The sequence below is a fragment of the Lathyrus oleraceus genome, chromosome 6, assembly GCF_024323335.1.
Source record: "Lathyrus oleraceus cultivar Zhongwan6 chromosome 6, CAAS_Psat_ZW6_1.0, whole genome shotgun sequence".
In the NCBI taxonomy this organism is placed as follows: domain Eukaryota; kingdom Viridiplantae; phylum Streptophyta; class Magnoliopsida; order Fabales; family Fabaceae; genus Lathyrus; species Lathyrus oleraceus.
This window is the reverse complement of record NC_066584.1, coordinates 434,577,455-434,595,506: the sequence shown is the minus strand read 5'-3', so window position 1 is coordinate 434,595,506 and position 18,052 is coordinate 434,577,455.

Sequence of the window (18,052 nt, the reverse complement as noted above, 5' to 3'; positions counted from 1 at the left end):
AGTGTAGCAAGAGCATCTGCCATCCGATTCTCATCTCGAGGGATATAATGGAAGTCAACCTCAGTAAAGAATGTTGAAATCCTCCTTGCATAATCCCTATAAGGAATGAGGCCAGGATGATTCGTTTCCCATTCATCCTTAATCTGATTAACAACGAGGGCCGAATCACCATAAACATCAAGATGCTTGATCCTAAGATCAATGCATTCCTCCAGTCCCATAATACAGGCCTCATACTCAGCCATATTATTCGTGCATTTGAAAGTTAGCCTTGCTGTAAAAGGAATGTGTGTGCCTTGAGGAGTAATGATCACTGCCCCAATACCAGTTCCATACTGATTTACAGCGCCATCAAATACCATACTCCATCTGGAACCAGGCTCTGGCCCTTCATCAAGTGTAGGCTCATCACAATCTTTCATTTTCAAATACAGAATCTCCTCATCCGGGAAGTCAAACTGAACTGACTGATAATCCTCGATTGGCTGGTGTGCCAAGTGGTCAGCCAAGATACTACCTTTGATAGCTTTTTGAGCTCGATACTCAATATCATACTCAAACAACAACATCTGCCAACGGGCAATCCTCCCAGTTAAAGCAGGCTTCTCAAATATGTACTTGATTGGATCCATTCTGGATATCAACCAAGTTGTATGATTTATCATATACTGGCGTAAGCGCTTATCAGCCCAAGCCAAAGCACAACATGTTCTCTCAAGCATTGAGTATCGAGACTCACAATCAGTGAACTTCTTACTCAGGTAGTAAATAACATACTCTTTCTTTCCTGATTCATCTTGCTGACCCAGGACACAACCCATTGAATCTTCAAGAACAGTCAGATACATAATCAAAGGTCTCCCTTCCACAGGCGGAGACAGGATCGAAGGCTCGGACAGGTACTCTTTAATACTGTCAAAAGCTTTCTGGAAATCCTCGGTCCAATCATGAGACTGATCTTTCCGGAGGAGCTTGAATATCGGCGCACATGTGGCAGTCATGTGGGATATAAATCTGGAAATGTAATTCAAGCGACCAAGAAAACCTCGGACTTGCTTCTCAGTTTTGGGCGCAGGCATATCTCTTGTATTGCTTTGACCTTTACAGGATCAACTTCAATACCTTTCTCACTGAGGATAAAGCCCTATAACTTGCCAGAACGGACTCCAAATGTACACTTGTTGGGATTCAGACGAAGCTTGAACTTCCTCAAACGCTGAAAAAGCTTCAACAAGTGCTCTACATGTTCAACTTCCGTTCTTGACTTAGCAATCATATCATCAACATATACCTCAATCTCCTTGTGCATCATATCATGAAACAAGGTAGTCATAGCTCGTTGATACGTGGCTCCGGCGTTCTTCAAACCGAAGGGCATCACTCGATAACAGAATGTTCCCCAAGGTGTGATGAATGTTATCTTCTCCATATCCTCGGGTGCCATCTTAATCTGGTTATATCCGGAAAATCCATCCATAAATGAGAAGACATTGAATTTAGCTGTATTGTCTACCAACATATCAATGTGTGGTAGAGGGAAATCATCTTTCGGACTAGCTTTATTCAAGTCTCTATAGTCCACACACATCCGGACTTTTCCATCTTTCTTAGGCACGTGTAGCGGTGTATTCGTCACTTTATGATTTATTGACTAAATCAAAAAGCAAAGCATACAAAGAATCGAGTCGCCACCGCACTTTTATTTATCCAAAGGAATGGCTAAAAAGCGAATAAAAGCCTAAGAAGTTTTACACATAGAAAACTAATGAAAAGATCAGAGATCTGGGTAAGGGGTTATTTACACAATGGGAAGGTGTTAGGCACCCAAAACGTCCTAGGTACTCCTAGGGAGCCCTTTTCACAACTTGTTGTATGAAATGTTATTTTTTTATGAAATATTTATCGTACAAACATGGTTTGAAGGGATGAGAAAAGAATATACAAGTTATTATTTTTGTGTTTGAACGGATGAACCCGTTGCCTACGTACCTTTCCATGCAAGGTAAGGATCAAAACGCCGTAGTTCGGCTAAAAGATTTCCAAAATATGAGTGGGTTGATTTTAAAACAAAAGCCCTAAGGTATTTCGTTATCCGCGGGAGAAAACTCAACCTTATACAAACAAACAAGTCCACCATGTGAGAAAAGCTTCAACTTGCTAGTGAGGGGTTAACCCTATAATAAGCAAGGAAGTCTTACAATTCAATCACTAAGGACAAAAGGTGAGATTAACAGCAACCAACTAGGATAAATCAAACCTATGGCTAATGTATGAAAACTTATCAAGAATGGACAAAGCCACAAAACAATTGAATGAGTGGAATTAACCAATGAGGATTATTCACAAAAGATGGTCAAAGTATGATTAGAATTCAATTCAAAGAAGTATTATGAAAATGAAATTTGGAAAAGCAAAGGCCTAAAGCCTAGGTTTTAATTTGAAAAGAAATGAAAATGTTTGCACAATAGTTTTCAAGTTTTGGGTTAACATGCACATGGAGGTTTAAAGGAACAAAAGGTGGGAGGGTGAGGAAGTAAAACTTCTTAGATGTTCACCTCTTGAGATCATATGTAGATGATTCAAGTGATTCCTTTGGGATGAGGCAACAAGCAAATAATAGATAAGCAAAGTAAATGGATACCGGATGCCAATCAATGGACTTATACCAGTCTCCTGAAACAAACAAAACAAGGATACCAGATGCCAATCAATGGACTTATACTAGTCTCCCACCATATCATAGGAAACAACTGCCAAGCAATGGACTTATGCTTGCTTCCTCCACGGGCAAAACAAAATATCACAAAGATATGAACAATGCTTATGAAATGATATACCAATGATAATGATACATGCACAAAGGCACACTCAAGCAAATATGCACGGATGAATCAAGTAAGCAAACACACAAGTCAATTAGCACACACTATATACAATCAATTAGGCTCAAGCAAGGTTAGGCTTTACAACCAACTGGAATGGGGTATTTTGAGCTCTTAACCCTAATATTGAGAGTTAGGGTGAAGCAGATGAAAAGGAGATGAGGGGTGTGCCTCATAGCTCTTATCCCTGGTCAGGGAGAGCTTTGATCAATGGAAGGTGTGGGAGTTCAGAAAGTTGGAACTCTTCTCCACAAATGGACTCTATAAGATCTTGGGTTATTATTCACCATGCATCAACACATGGTGTGAGCAAGGTGAATGACACACTGAGTAGCAGGAGATGGATTACACATCTCTTTTATCTGCCAATTGCCTCATAAGAGGACTTTTCCTGCTTGGCACAAAAATTAAACAATCACAAGCATTGCCTCTTAAGGAGGACTTCAGATAGGTGCCTACCAATAACAGTAGGTCTTCCAGACTGCATGAAAATTAGAGATTATACCTAAGTGGTTAAGCAACCAAGCAAAAGCAAAGTTCAAATGAACTTAAAGCAACTTAGGTACCTGTGGAAACACTAAACAGATCAGTACAATACTCAGACAAACAGATAACAATCAATAAGCAACAGATGATCTCAATGTGCAAAAATGTGTAAACCAAAAGCAAAACTCAAATGAGTTAGCATCAACCTACAAAACACACAATGTTAGTAATCACAAGCAAACATCAATATTCACATCATGAAGCATCACCAATTATGGAACTTGAATGCTTAACCTGAAATCAAAGCTCAAATATAAGCAACAAACCACTAGGTCAAAGCCTAGGGTCAAAGATGGAGAAAACATTTGAAACAGGAGCTGAAATTTAACATGAATCAACTTCAATCACATCTTGACACATTCCAAAAGGTCTCATATCAAAATCAATCACCAAATGCATTTCATGATCAAGTGAAGTCCAAAGGCAATTTCAAAGCTCATATGTGACCAACATGAATGAAAAATTCAAATCAAAACAGAAATGATTCAAATAAATCTGGAAAAAATCATGCACATTCAAGACATCTAACCTGATCAACATACAAAAAATCAGAAGCATTGAACATCATTTGGCATGGCAATCACATGGTACAAGTTGAACATTCAAAGGTGTGACACAAATTGTCACACCAAGTTAGCACAAGCATAAAACAGCAATGGAAATTGAGAAAAATACCAAACCAAAACCAAAATGTCAAGCAATGTGTCTAGTTTCATCATGCAAAATTTCAGGTTCATTAGATAAGAAACAAGCATTTCATGAAGGAATAAGCAAGGCAAGGTCAAACAAGCATGTGTACTCAAACATCCTAGCACAAATCAATTTTTCAGCCAGGCACAACTTTGGAAATTATGATGATAAAAAAGTAGACAAAATAAGGAGCATTGTGCAAAAAATTGGAGTCAATTTGGATTAGTTTTCAATTTTATATGATTTTTTGAAGTTAAGGAAAAAATTAAAAATGAAAATGGACCTAGTATGTGAAAATAGGAGGGAAATGGAAAATGATGAAGCAATTTGAAAATATTCATTCACCAGGAATCGAAGCCAGTGCGGATTTGAATTTGAGCGCTCAATCAAAACGACGCCGTATTGCCTTAAACCCTAGCGCGCCAAACATTTCGAAGCTAATTCAAATAATCGTAGCAAATGTGCAGCAGTTTCGTAGCTAATCTGGAAATGATGAACATTCAAAGGTTGAAGATGAAGATCATGATGATCTTCATCTGGATTTTCCAGATTTTTCAGAAAGTGTCCAAAAATCAAAATCAAACACAGCATTCAAATCCTTATCACATGTACATCAAGAATCCATAATCATTTCATGCAAAAACATCAAAACACGCACGGATCGAAGAGAATAAAATTCAACATCAAAACTTCAATCAATCATAACTAACTCAAAACAGCACCAAATCACTCGGTTCAAAGCTCAAATTCATCAGCATGCTTAGATCTACAACAACATAGCAAAGAATTTCAAAAATAAGAGATTCGAATTGTGACCTCTTGAAGTGCAGAAGCTGGAATTCGTGCTATCCAAGACTTGAAATGATCAAAAGCTTCCCTGTGATGCTTGTATAGATGATTGGAGGAGAGATTGAAGTTCAAACACACTTGAATTCAGCAGAATTTGAAATCACCATGGATGCTTCAAGCTTCGAGTATGCTTCAATATGGCACAGTTCCCTTTGATTTCACGTCCAATCTTACTCAACAACACCTCAGGAGCATGAATCAACCAAGAGAAAGTGTTCTTGTTTGAAGAAATTGTAAAAAAAATTGAGAGAAAAGTTTTGAGAGTTTTTGGATCTAGATCTGAAATTCAATGTTAATGATGAAAACAATTGGGATTAACCTTATATAGGTCTTGCTAATGATGCTCAAATCATGCTTAGGCCTAATGCAAATGAGATTAATCACTTATGAGGTGTATGTGCAAAAATGGTTTTTCACCTCATGCATGTGGTAGCCACGTGAACATTGCACTTTGCTGAACCAAAATCACTTAAAAATATCCCATGCAAGCTTTGGAAATGGTTTTGTATGCATATGATCCACTAAAATGATTTTATGGAATTTTCTTCAAAAATCTTCATGAATAAGCCAAAGACCATGCAAATGAAATTCATGTCATGTAATGGTAAATTTAGAAAGTGCATGTTATGATGAACAAAATGCAAAAAGAACCACTCATTTTGGAGCCTTGGTTGAAAAGTTATGCTCATTTGAATCTTCAAGCACACTTTGCCATGATTTGTTCATATCTCCTCAACCACACATTAGAAATTCATGATCTTGGACATTTTGGAAATGGGAGAGAAAGATATACAACTTTCATGTTCAACAAAATTCCATTTGAAGCTTTCTTGATGATGTAATATTGAGTTGAAGTTGGTTCAAAATCTTTCCATTTTTGGAAAGTTCAAATTATAGGTCACTTGCTATTTTTGGAAATTTTTGACCTGACTTCAAATTCTTCAATGTGAGTGTTTGAAATGTCAAATGAGACTTGTTTGAACATGAATGAAGTATTTCTAATCACTTCCCACCTCCAAATCCACAGTTGACTTTGCAGTCGACTTTCTAGGTCTTCAGATGACCTGAAAATGTTCTGATGAAATTCAAGCCTCTACCACTTGGGATTTTGCTTCAAAATGACATCATAACTCATATGAACTCTTGTGAATGATTGTGGGGTCCAAATCTCAAGAATGACCACCATCTATTGCTCAATGAATGTCTTTAATTGCCTTGACCTGTTAATGCTTCATCTGCAAGACAAAGGTTAGATGACATATTTTTGTACTTTTGGTTAGTGATAAAAAGAAAAGCAATGATATACAAATGCAATGAATGCTTGGTGATCCAGAACCACTCTAAAAAAGATGACCCACCTACAGGGAAGGAAGCAAGGTGTCCAATGATCCTTGAGGCCATGCAATGTTATGATATGATGCCATGAGGGATCTTAGGGACAAAATTGGGGTCTTACAGATGCCCCTATTTAAGGTCATTCTAGCCGGAGAAGTGAAGGTTAAAATCTTCATCTCGACGCGGTAGAATGGGCTTAAATAACAGTAATGAAACAAATTTTGGTCCCTAAGAGACCTCATGATGCAAATGTATGTATGCAAAAGAAACAAACTCTGTGGGGAATACTGGTCCACAAAGAAAAAAACGACCCCTCGGAGTAATACACTCACCAGGAACAGAGACTCTAACAGGACTCTCATGGGGATAAGAAAAAGAATGCGTGAGAAGGACACGACTTTGAATTAGGGGAAACTGACGCTGCGTGAACAGGACACGACTGGACTAGAGACCTCACTGGGGAGTGAAGGACTCAAACTGGAAAAAAAAGAATTCCAAAGGATGACACATCCATTGGAAAGACTCAAGCTGACTCAAACTATCCACGAAGGATACCTCGGATGAAAATCCGGACTCGGACTGGGGAAAAAATTCACATAGAATCTCCCTGCCGGGGAAAACTTGCGTGTATTGGGGAAAACGCCAATACAGCAAAAGGGCAAAATCACAACGAAAACTCCACTGGGGAATGTCTAACAAAGAGACTCTCCTGGAGAAAAAACTGCAAGATGAGGTGTTACCGGGTACTGGGTAACAAACTCAAAGAAACATGTGATCTAAACACCGGCTACTGGGTGAAAGAACAACAAGCTCAGGAAGAATGAATATCTAAGACCGGTATAAGGGTGAGAGATATCAATCAACCAAACATCTGAGAAAGACCTGAAAAAAGGTACATCAACTCAGGAAAATCTGACTCCACAGGGGACCAAGGTCATAATAGGGAGCAGAAAGGAAGGAAACACCAGAGATACCGGTTACTGGGTATATAATAGGTGACCGACCAAAGCGTGAATTGATATATATGCCAAAACACTCATCATCCGAAAGGAGGGCTTGAAAAAGCAAATCGACTTATGGGATGGACATTCGACTCCGCCACGGGAAAACGAATCTTACTCAGTTGGGGAAAAAACCCAAAGAGCGCATGAGATATAATATCCATTACCGTCAGAACGTGGATAGTATACTCGCATGAGATATATTATCTATTACCGTCAGAACGTAGATAATATACTCGCATGGAAGGAACACCTGAGATACTGGTTACTGGGTATATAATAGGTGAACAACCGAAAAGAGAAACAATCGTTACCGACACCAACAGGGTAAACGAAAGATAACTCACAGGGGATAAATTGCAAGCATCCGACAATCATCCAGGAGAACAACAAATATTCGATTCCACAAAGGAATACGAATCTTACTCGACCGGGGAAACACAACAGGCTTCGACCGAAGAGTGCATGAGATATATTATCCATTACCGTCAGAACGTGGATAACATACTTGCATGGAAGATTATCCACAACCGGTTACTGGGTTAATAAAGGATAAATCAACCAAAAAGAAAGGCATCGGGATACCAAAACTAGGTATATAAAGATGACCGATCAAAGGGAGCAACAATCATTACCAAGCAAAAGGGTAAATGAAAGAGAACTCACTGGGGATGCATTGATAAACATCAATGATCCAGGGAACAAATCACTGGCATACGGTGAAAGGACCCGCTGAGGATAAAATTGCTAGTATCCGACAATTATCCACAAGGAAAGATCTGCTGGGGATAAAAATTGCTAGCATACGGCAATTACCCAGAAGAAAGAAGGAATATCAACATCGAATACTGGATGAAGATAACCACAAAGAGTAACCATCCTCGGTTAGGATGAACAACAAGGTTAACTCTGCAAAAGGGAGAAATTAGGATTTACAACTACCGAATACGGGGTAGAAGACCAAAAACTCTGGCTGAGGATAAAATTGCTAGCATACGGAAATTATCCACGAGAAATCACAGACTCCGCTAGGGAGACAACAACAACATAGGGTGTACAACTACCGAATACTGGGTAGAAGACCATAAAATCCACCATCAACCAGAATGAACCACAAAGGTTACCTCTGCTAGGGGATAAAAGAGATAGGACTTACAACTACCGGCTACCGGGTAGAGGGCCACAACTCTAATGAGGATAAAAGAATTAGGGTTTATAACTACCGAACACATGGTAGAAAACCAACAACTCTCTGCGTGGGGAATGAAAGAATCACAACTCCGCACGGGGAAACAAAATAGGGTTTATAACAAACCACCAACTGCTGGAGAGTAAGAAAAATAATAGGGTTTACGACTACCGAATACTGGGTAGAAAACCATCGACTCTTGCTGAGGAACAAAGATGTTCACAAGCACCTATTCCACAAAAGGGAAAAAAGGTATACAGGATTTACAACTACCGGGTACTGGGTAGAAAACCAACAATTCTCTGCGTGGGGAATGAAAGGTATATAACCACAAATTCCGCCAAGAGAATGGAACATAGGACTTACAACTACCGGTTACTGGGTAGAGGCCCAAACTCCGCTGGGGATAAAAAGAATTTTTGCCGGTTACTGGGCAATTCATTCATTTATTCCACAGGGAAGTACAAGAAACAGTTGACAAATGCCAATTCAGGATCAAACCAAAAGGCAAACTGAACCAAGACTCGTCCTAAAGAGGATATAACTCAATAGGAAGCTCCATCCCAATATATGTGTTGGGAGGAAACGGAAAAACCGTCATCCACGAGGATATATCTCAGTGGGGAATTGCAGAAGGACAGACAGACACTTTCTGCTTATGGGGCTGACTCTACCTTGAGAGATTGGACACCCGACATCTGCTTTGGAAGATCTACTGGAGAGATCCATATCACCATTAGCAGGAGACAACAAACAAAAGATATATGGCAAAAAATGCAACGTGAATATCTGAATGTTGAAAGTATGCATGAATATGTGTGATTTATATTTGATGAATGCTGACAAAACAGACATTTCTAACACAAACAAACCCAGGAATCAAACACCCGGTACTACACTTCCAGAGGAAAATCCAAGGAAAGCCAATCTGCTGGAGATCTACATGCTAAAAAGCAAAGATTTGCGGGGAAGCAAAAGATCAGAGATATCAAAGAAATCACAAAAATCTCTGAGTGATGGATCATCAATCAACCCAACTAGGGAACAGAAGTTCACAACAGGCAGAAACTACCACAAAAACAAATCTGTTGGGGAAATGGAGAAATCCCGAGATCTCTGCAGGGGGATCCTCAGTATCAACTGGGAAACAAGAGTTCACTGCACAAGCAAGAACTGCTGAAGAGAACAGAACACACAAGTAGAATATAGCCGCACAAGCAACTCTACTGGGATACTGTCAGCCACTCTGTTGGGGATAAACCCACTGAGGGAAAATAGATCACACAAGTAGATTCTTCCGCAAGCCACTCTACTGGGGATCAAAAGCATCAGGAAATCAACCAAATCTATGGATGATAGATCACCAACCCAAATAGGGAACATAAATTTACAACAGGCAGAAACTGCCACAAAAGCAACTCTGTTGAGGATACCAACTCTATTGAGGATACTGCAGGGAAATCACAAAACTTCTGCAGGAAACATTACAGACACAATCCATCGTAACACGAATCTACTGGCGAATTATCTGAGGAAGAGAAGGAGAACTGGTGATCAACCACCCAATACTGAACCTTCCAAGAGGAAACCACCCACTGCTGAGAAGGAAATAAACACTGCTCTACTGAAGGGAAAAGAGGTGAAAACCTCAACAAGCACTCTGATGGGGAGATATAGCATAAATGAAGTACATTATACCATCAACTCCGCTGGCGACTGTACTGAGGAAACAACCGAAGTACCGGGATGTCAACCCAACAACTTCCGAATCTTCGAAAGGGAAAGCACCCATGCTGGGGAGAGAATATTGTTGGAGAGGATTGTAAAGTTCTCAACAAACACTCTGCTTAGGGAACAACCCCACCAACAATCTGGAGAAAGAGGATACAACCATGCCAGGAATACGAACAAATGTCTTACCCTGTTAGAAATCATGCCACCCTTGGGAGAGCACTGAGAAATTCTTAAGTATCCTTTTATCATTGTGAATGTTCACTTTGTTTAAAACGACAATTTTATGAAAAATTTGTTTGTTTAAAACAATGACATTTTATCAATTAAAACATGCAAAACATTTGTTGAATTGAAACAAATAAGAGTGCAAATAATTGGATAAAAGCTCAAATTGATTTGATGGAATGGTAGCCTGCAAATGGCAAGACTCCATAGATCTGTACAATTTTGAAATCAGTGATATATATTGGAAGAGGGCTACATTGAACATAATGATCCTTTCTCTATCGATTTGAATTCGATGTATTCGACGCTTCAGTTGACGACGAATCAAGAATCTCTGACGAACAGACGGCTGTGGAACAGAAAGTCTTGTCAGGATGCAGTTACTTGCCAAATCCCTAATTTTTGCCTAGATTGCCCCAGGGTGAGGTACTCAATCTAGCGGGATGCAAATTCATTTTTCTTTTATGTCTCTAACTTTTTCCTGGATATCCCTTTCGGGTTTTCCACCGAGACGCTCATTTTTGCCTAAGCCGCCCTTTCGGGTTTTCAACTTAGCGAGCTATTCTGTTTTTTTTTTTTTTTTTTTTAGGCAAAGTATTTCTTGACTGCATCTGAATTCACAGGACTAGTGAAATCCTCCCCATCCATTGTTGTAAGCATCAAAGCACTGCCTGAAAAGGCTCTCTTAACAACATATGGACCTTCATAGTTTGGAGTCCACTTGCCCCAGGAATCGGGCGCGAAAGACAAGACTTTCTTGAGCACGAGGTCACCTTCTCGGAACACACGAGGTTTGACCTTCTTATCGAATGCTTTCTTCATTCTCTACTGATATAACTGTCCATGACACATGGCAGTCAATCGCTTCTCTTCAATCAAATTCAGTTGGTCATAACGACTCTGAATCCATTCAGCATCAGTCAACTTGGCTTCCATCAAGACTCTCATTGATGGGATCTCCACCTCTACTGGGAGAACAACCTCCATGCCGTAAACAAGAGAAAAAGGGGTTGCTCCTGTTGAAGTGCGGACAGATGTACGATACCCATGCAAAGCAAATGGCAGCATCTCATGCCAATCTTTGTACGTGACTGTCATCTTCTGGATAATCTTCTTGATGTTCTTATTAGCAGCTTCAACAGCTCCATTCATCTTTGGTCTGTAAGGAGAGGAGTTATGGTGTGCAATCTTGAACTCAGCGCACAACTCTTCCATCATCTTATTATTCAGATTATATCCATTATCAGTAATGATCTTATCTGGCACACCATAACGGCAAATCAGCTGATTCTTGATAAACTTCACGACCACCTGCCTGGTCACATTCACATACGAAGCGGCTTCAACCCATTTGGTGAAGTAATCAATTGCTACGAGAATAAACCTGTGTCCGTTGGACGCTTTCGGTTCAATCATGCCGATCACGTCAATTCCCCACATAGAGAAAGGCCATGGTGATGAAATCATATTCAGAAGTGTCGGAGGAATATGAATCTTATCCGCATAAATTTGACACTTGTGGCATTTCTTCACATATTTGCAATAGTCAGACTCCATTGTTAGCCAATAGTAGCCTGCTCTCAACATCTTTCTAGCCATGGCATGTCCATTGGAATGAGTACCAAATGAACGCTCATGGACCTCAGTCATCAACAGGTCTGCTTCGTTTCTATCCACGCATCTGAGCAAAACCATGTCAAAATTTCTCTTGTACAACACTTCACCGCTGAGGTAGAAACTGCCTGACAACCTTCTCAGAGTTTTCCTATCTTTCACAGATGCTCCAGGCGGGTAAATCTAGTTCTGAAGGAAATTCTTGATATCAAAATACCAAGGCTTATCATCATTCCCTTCTTCAACTGCAAACACGTGAGCTGGTCTATCCAAGCGCATCACGGTGATATTGGGAACTTCATTCCAATATTTGACTACAATCATGGAAGCAAGCGTAGCAAGCGCATCTGCCATTCGATTATCTTCTCGAGGAATATGATGAAAGTCAACTTCAGTAAAGAACGTTGAAATCCTCCTTGCATAATCTCTATACGGAATGAGACCCGGCTGATTCGTCTCCCATTCACCCTTGATCTGATTGACAACCAGGGCCGAATCACCATACACATCAAGATGCTTGATTCTCAAATCAATGCATTCTTCCAGTCCCATAATACAGGCTTCATACTCAGCCATATTATTCGTGCATTTGAAAGTTAGCCTTGCTGTAAACGGAATATGTGTGCCATGAGGAGTAATGATTACTGCCCCAATTCCATTTCCGTACTGATTCACAGCGCCATCAAACACCATCGTCCATCTAGAACCAGGTTCCGGACCTTCGTCAAGTGTAGGCTCATCACAATCTTTCATTTTTAAATACAGAATCTCCTCATCTGGGAAGTCATACTGAACTGACTGATGATCTTCAATCGGCTGATGTGCTAAATGGTCAGCCAAGATACTACCTTTGATAGCTTTCTGAGCTCGATACTCGATATCATACTCAGACAACAACATCTGCCAACGGGCAATCCTCCCGGTTAAAGCAGGCTTCTCGAAGATATACTTTATAGGATCCATTCGGGATATCAACCAAGTTGTATGATTTATCATGTACTGGCGTAGACGTTTAGCAGCCCAAGCCAAAGCACATCACGTCTTCTCAAGCATAGAGTATCGAGACTCACAATAAGTAAACTTCTTACTGAGGTAGTAGATAGCAGATTCTTTCTTCCCTGATTCATCTTGCTGACCGAGTACACAACCCATCGAGTCTTCAAGAACAGTCAAATACATGATCAGAGGTCTTCCTTCTACAGGCGGAGACAAGATCGGAGGTTCAGACAGATACTCTTTGATACTGTCGAAAGCTTTCTGGCAATCCTCGGTCCAATCAAGAGACTGATCTTTCTGGAGGAGCTTGAATATCGGCGCACATGTGGCAGTCATGTGGGATATGAATCTGGAAATATAGTTCAAGCGGCCAAGAAAACCTCGGACTTGCTTATCGGTCTTGGGCGCAGGCATCTCTTGTATTGCTTTGACCTTTGCAGGATCAACCTCAATACCTCTTTTGCTTACAACAAAACCCAACAACTTGCCAGAACGGACTCCAAATTACATTTGTTCGGATTCAGACGAAGCTTGTACTTCCTCAAACGCTGAAAAAGATTCAACAAATGTTCAACATGTTCGACTTCCGTTCGGGATTTAGCAATCATATCGTCAACATAGACCTCTATCTCCTTGTGCATCATATCATGAAACAAGGTAGTCATAGCTCGTTGATACGTGGCTCCGGCGTTCTTCAAACCGAAGGGCATCACTCGATAATAGAATGTTCCCCAAGGTGTGATGAATGTTGTCTTCTCCATATCCTCGGGTGCCATCTTGATTTGGTTATATCCGGAAAATCCGTCCATAAATGAAAAGACTTTGAGTTTAGCTGTATTGTCTACCAACATATCAATGTGTGGTAGAGGGAAATCATCTTTCAGACTAGCTTTATTCAAATCTCTGTAATCAACACACATACGGACTTTTCCGTCTTTCTTAGGCATAGGCACAATATTGGCCACCCATAGAGGATATGTAGAAGTCACCAGAAACCCCACATCAATTTGCTTCTGAACTTCCTCTTTGATCTTCACTGCCATATCTGGATGAGTTCTTCTGAGCTTCTGCTTCACTGGCACGCACTCAGGCTTCAAAGGCAGGAAATGTTGCACAATATCTGTATCTAGACCTGGCATGTCTTCATACGACCAAGCAAAGATATCGGAATATTCTCGTAGCAAACTGATCAACCCCTTCTTGACAGATTCTTCAAGAAGTGCCCCAATCTTCACCATACGAACACAATCTTCAGACCCCAAGTTGAAGGTTTCCAGATCTTCGAAATGCGGCTGAATGATCTTCTTCTCATGCTCAAGGAGACGGGTAATCTCGTCGGGAATCCCTTCAACATCATCTTCCTCTGCCTCGAATACAGGGAATTCAAAATTGGGAGATGGCGTTGGATCATTATGTTCAATGGGTTTTAGAATCAACCTGCAAAATGATTTTGGTTAATAAAAACTTTAGAATTTAAACAAACAAATCATTATGCAGATGAAAAAGGATGCTTTTATTCTTGTTTTTAGGGTTTTTTGTGATTACTGATTTCATGCAAAAAGCAAAAAGTGAAAACAAATGGGAAAACAAATGTTTAACAATGCATTAATTGAATGAAATATCATTGTATAAATGTTGCCAACAATGTCATCACTTCTCCTTTTGGCATGGGAGAAGGGTTTTGAACAAAGTGAACAAATTACGCTGACTTATGAATGACCGTAGGAACATCCACAGCGACCCAATTATGGCAGATCCCGCCTGGGATAACGAAGTTGCTCAAATCCTCTACATCCTCTTCCAGAATAGCAGCAACTTCCTCAGCTTGATCAGCATGGATGAAACCTCCACTCTTGAACAGTCTTTTCTCATTGAAGACCCCAGAAGAATAGCCAATGCCAGCCCGGGATTTATTATCTTCAAGCTCGATCATCTTCCCTAAACCAGCAACTGCACCACATTCAATGGCCAGTTTCGCATCATGATAGGAAGCAAATGAAGGAGACTTCTTCTCAATCGGCTCATCAATAGACAAAGCTTGGAAAGGCGTTCCAAGTTCATCCTCAGCATCAATATATGAGAAAGAAGACAAGTGGCTAACCAGGAGAGCCTTTTCTCCCCCTACCACAACCAGTTTCTTCTTCTTGACGAATTTTAGCTTCTGGTGTAGGGTGGATGTCACGGTGCCAGCCTCGTGAATCCATGGTCTACCAAGGAGACAGCTATAAGATGGGTGGATATCCATAACCTGAAAGGTAACTTGGAAATCACTTGGTCCAATCTTGATTGGGAGATCAACTTCCCCAATCACGGTCTTACGCGACCCATCGAAAGCTTTCACAACAACACCACTCTGCCTCATAGGAGGCCCCTGATACGACAATCTCGAAAGAGTGGTCTTCGGCAATACATTTAAAGATGACCCAGTGTCCACCAGCACGTTGGACATGGCGTCGGTCTTGCAATTCATAGAAATATGTAAAGCCATGTTGTGGTCTCTTCCCTCCTCAGGGAGATCAGCGTCACAGAAACTCAAAGTGTTGCAAGCAGTGATGTTCGCAACTATACTATCAAACTGTTCAATCGTGACATCATGATCAACATAAGCCACGTCCAATACTTTCTGCAGAGCCTCCCTATGGGGTTCTGAATTCAGAAGCAAAGATAGTACAGAGATCTTGGACGGCGTTTGTAGAAGCTGGTCTACAACGTTGTACTCACTCTTCTTGATAAGCCTCAGCATCTCATCACAGTCTTCATTCACAGTGCCACTTGGGCCAACATAAGAAGTAGGAGTCTTTTGTACCGAGGAGGGTTTAGCAACAGCAAGTGCCGGATTCGGAACATTCACCGCAGTCCCAACCGGACGCTCAGCAGAATCAGAAACAACGTGAGTCTTCGGAGGTGCAGAAAATACACGACCACTCCGGGTCAACCCGCTCACATCAGCAATATTTACCACAGAGGTTGAAGGCAACGACACTTTATTCCCATCCTTTACGGCAACTGGATTATATCGGAAGGGAATTGCTCTATCTGAAGCATAAGGCACAAGACCTGCAGGTTTGATCACTAAGGAAGGAGAGACCTTCGGCTTGCTACCATCATAACGGATGACAACAGGCTCAGGAATCTTGAACACAGGAGCAATCACATTCACCTCAGGTTCATCTTCATCAACATTCCTGTTTTGAAGAATCTCAATGGTACCATCATCCAACAGCTCTTGAAGTTCTCTACGCACTTGGCGGCAACCCAATCTATTGACGGAACAGATACGACACTTGTCATGGTCGTGCTCCATATGACTGTAATCACACAGCAGACGATGCAACTCGACCAATGACTGTCGAATATGGCTTACATATTTGACTTTATATTTGCAAGGGCAACCCTGGACCATGTTAACCGACTTCCCATGCTCGGGCAATGGGTTCTTCGTAACATTAGGGCCTGAGTCCTCAAAGCTCAGAATGCCGCATCTCATAAGGTCTTGCACCTTAGTCTTCAACGGATAACAATTTTCTATATTGTGACCGGGAGCACCGGAATGATAAACACAATGCTGGTCAGGCTTGTACCACCACTGCGGGTTAGCAGGTACAGCCGGAGGATCCCTCGGGGTAATCAGTTTCCGCTCTATTAAAGAGGGATATAGCTCAGTGTATGACATAGGAATAGGATCGAAAGTGATCTTCTTCCTATCATAATTCAAATTAGCCTGATTACTGTTGCCACGAGGCTGGTAAGCCTGTTGCTGTGGGCGATGTTGCTGTTGATACTGAGGTTGTTGCTGATTATGCTGATTGTTGTCTCTGAAGACAGGTGCTATATGAGCCACCTGATGCTGACTGCTGGCATGATGCACAGGCTTCCTCTTGTCAGAGGGTCTTCTGGGTTTAGCATGGGATTGCACAGCATGTGCCTCCCCATCTTTCCTCTTAAACGCCCCATATCGTTTAGAAGAGCCTTCATCTTTAGTCAAACGTCCTTCCCGGACCCCTTCCTCCAATCGCATCCCTATGTTCACCATTTCGGTGAAATCAGAGGGAGCACTAGCGACCATCCGCTCATAATAAAATGAACTAAGAGTTTTCAGAAAGATCTTAGTCATCTTCTTCTCTTCCAGCGGAGGAGTAATCTGAGCTGCTAACTCTCGCCACCTCTGGGCGTACTCTTTAAATGTCTCTTTGTCCTTCTGGGACATAGCTCTGAGTTGATCACGGTCAGGAGCCATATCCATATTATATTTGTATTGCTTGACGAAGGCTTCGCCAAGATCGTTGAAGGAACGGATGTTTGCACTATCAAGGTTCATATACCACCGAAGAGCTGCACCAGACAAACTATCCTGAAAATAATGAATCAGCAACTGATCATTATCTGTTTGAGTAGACATTTTCCTAGCATACATAACCAGGTGACTGAGCGGGTAGGTGTTCCCCTTATACTTCTCAAAGTCAGGAACTTTGAATTTGACAGGTATCTTCACACCGGGAACCAAACATAATTCAGCAGCAGACTTGCCGAACAAATCTTTCCCTCGAAGGGTCTTCAATTCCTTGCGGAGTTCAAGAAATTGGTCGTTCATAGCATCCATCTTTTCATTAACATCTGGGCCCTCGGACGGCTCAGAATGATAGATGGTGTCGTCTACCCTGGGAATGGTATGCACGACAGGAGGAGGCATTGCAAGGACCAGGCTAGATGCTGGCATGGAAGCAAAGGTAGGAGCTGGAATATCTGGCATAAAACCAGGAGGCATACCCCACGGAAACCCGGCTGGCATGGCTGGCACGAAGTGGGCACTAGCAGCTGGCACAGTCGAGGAGACAATCTCTAAAATCACAGTCCTCTGGGGAGGAGTGGCAGGCGGTGGAGACGGTTGATTCTGAGCAGCCAAGAATTGCTCCATCAGAGCGCTCAGTCTGGCGACCTCTTCCTTCAGCTCTCGGTTCTCTTGTTCAAGTTGATCCATCACTCTTGCAGAA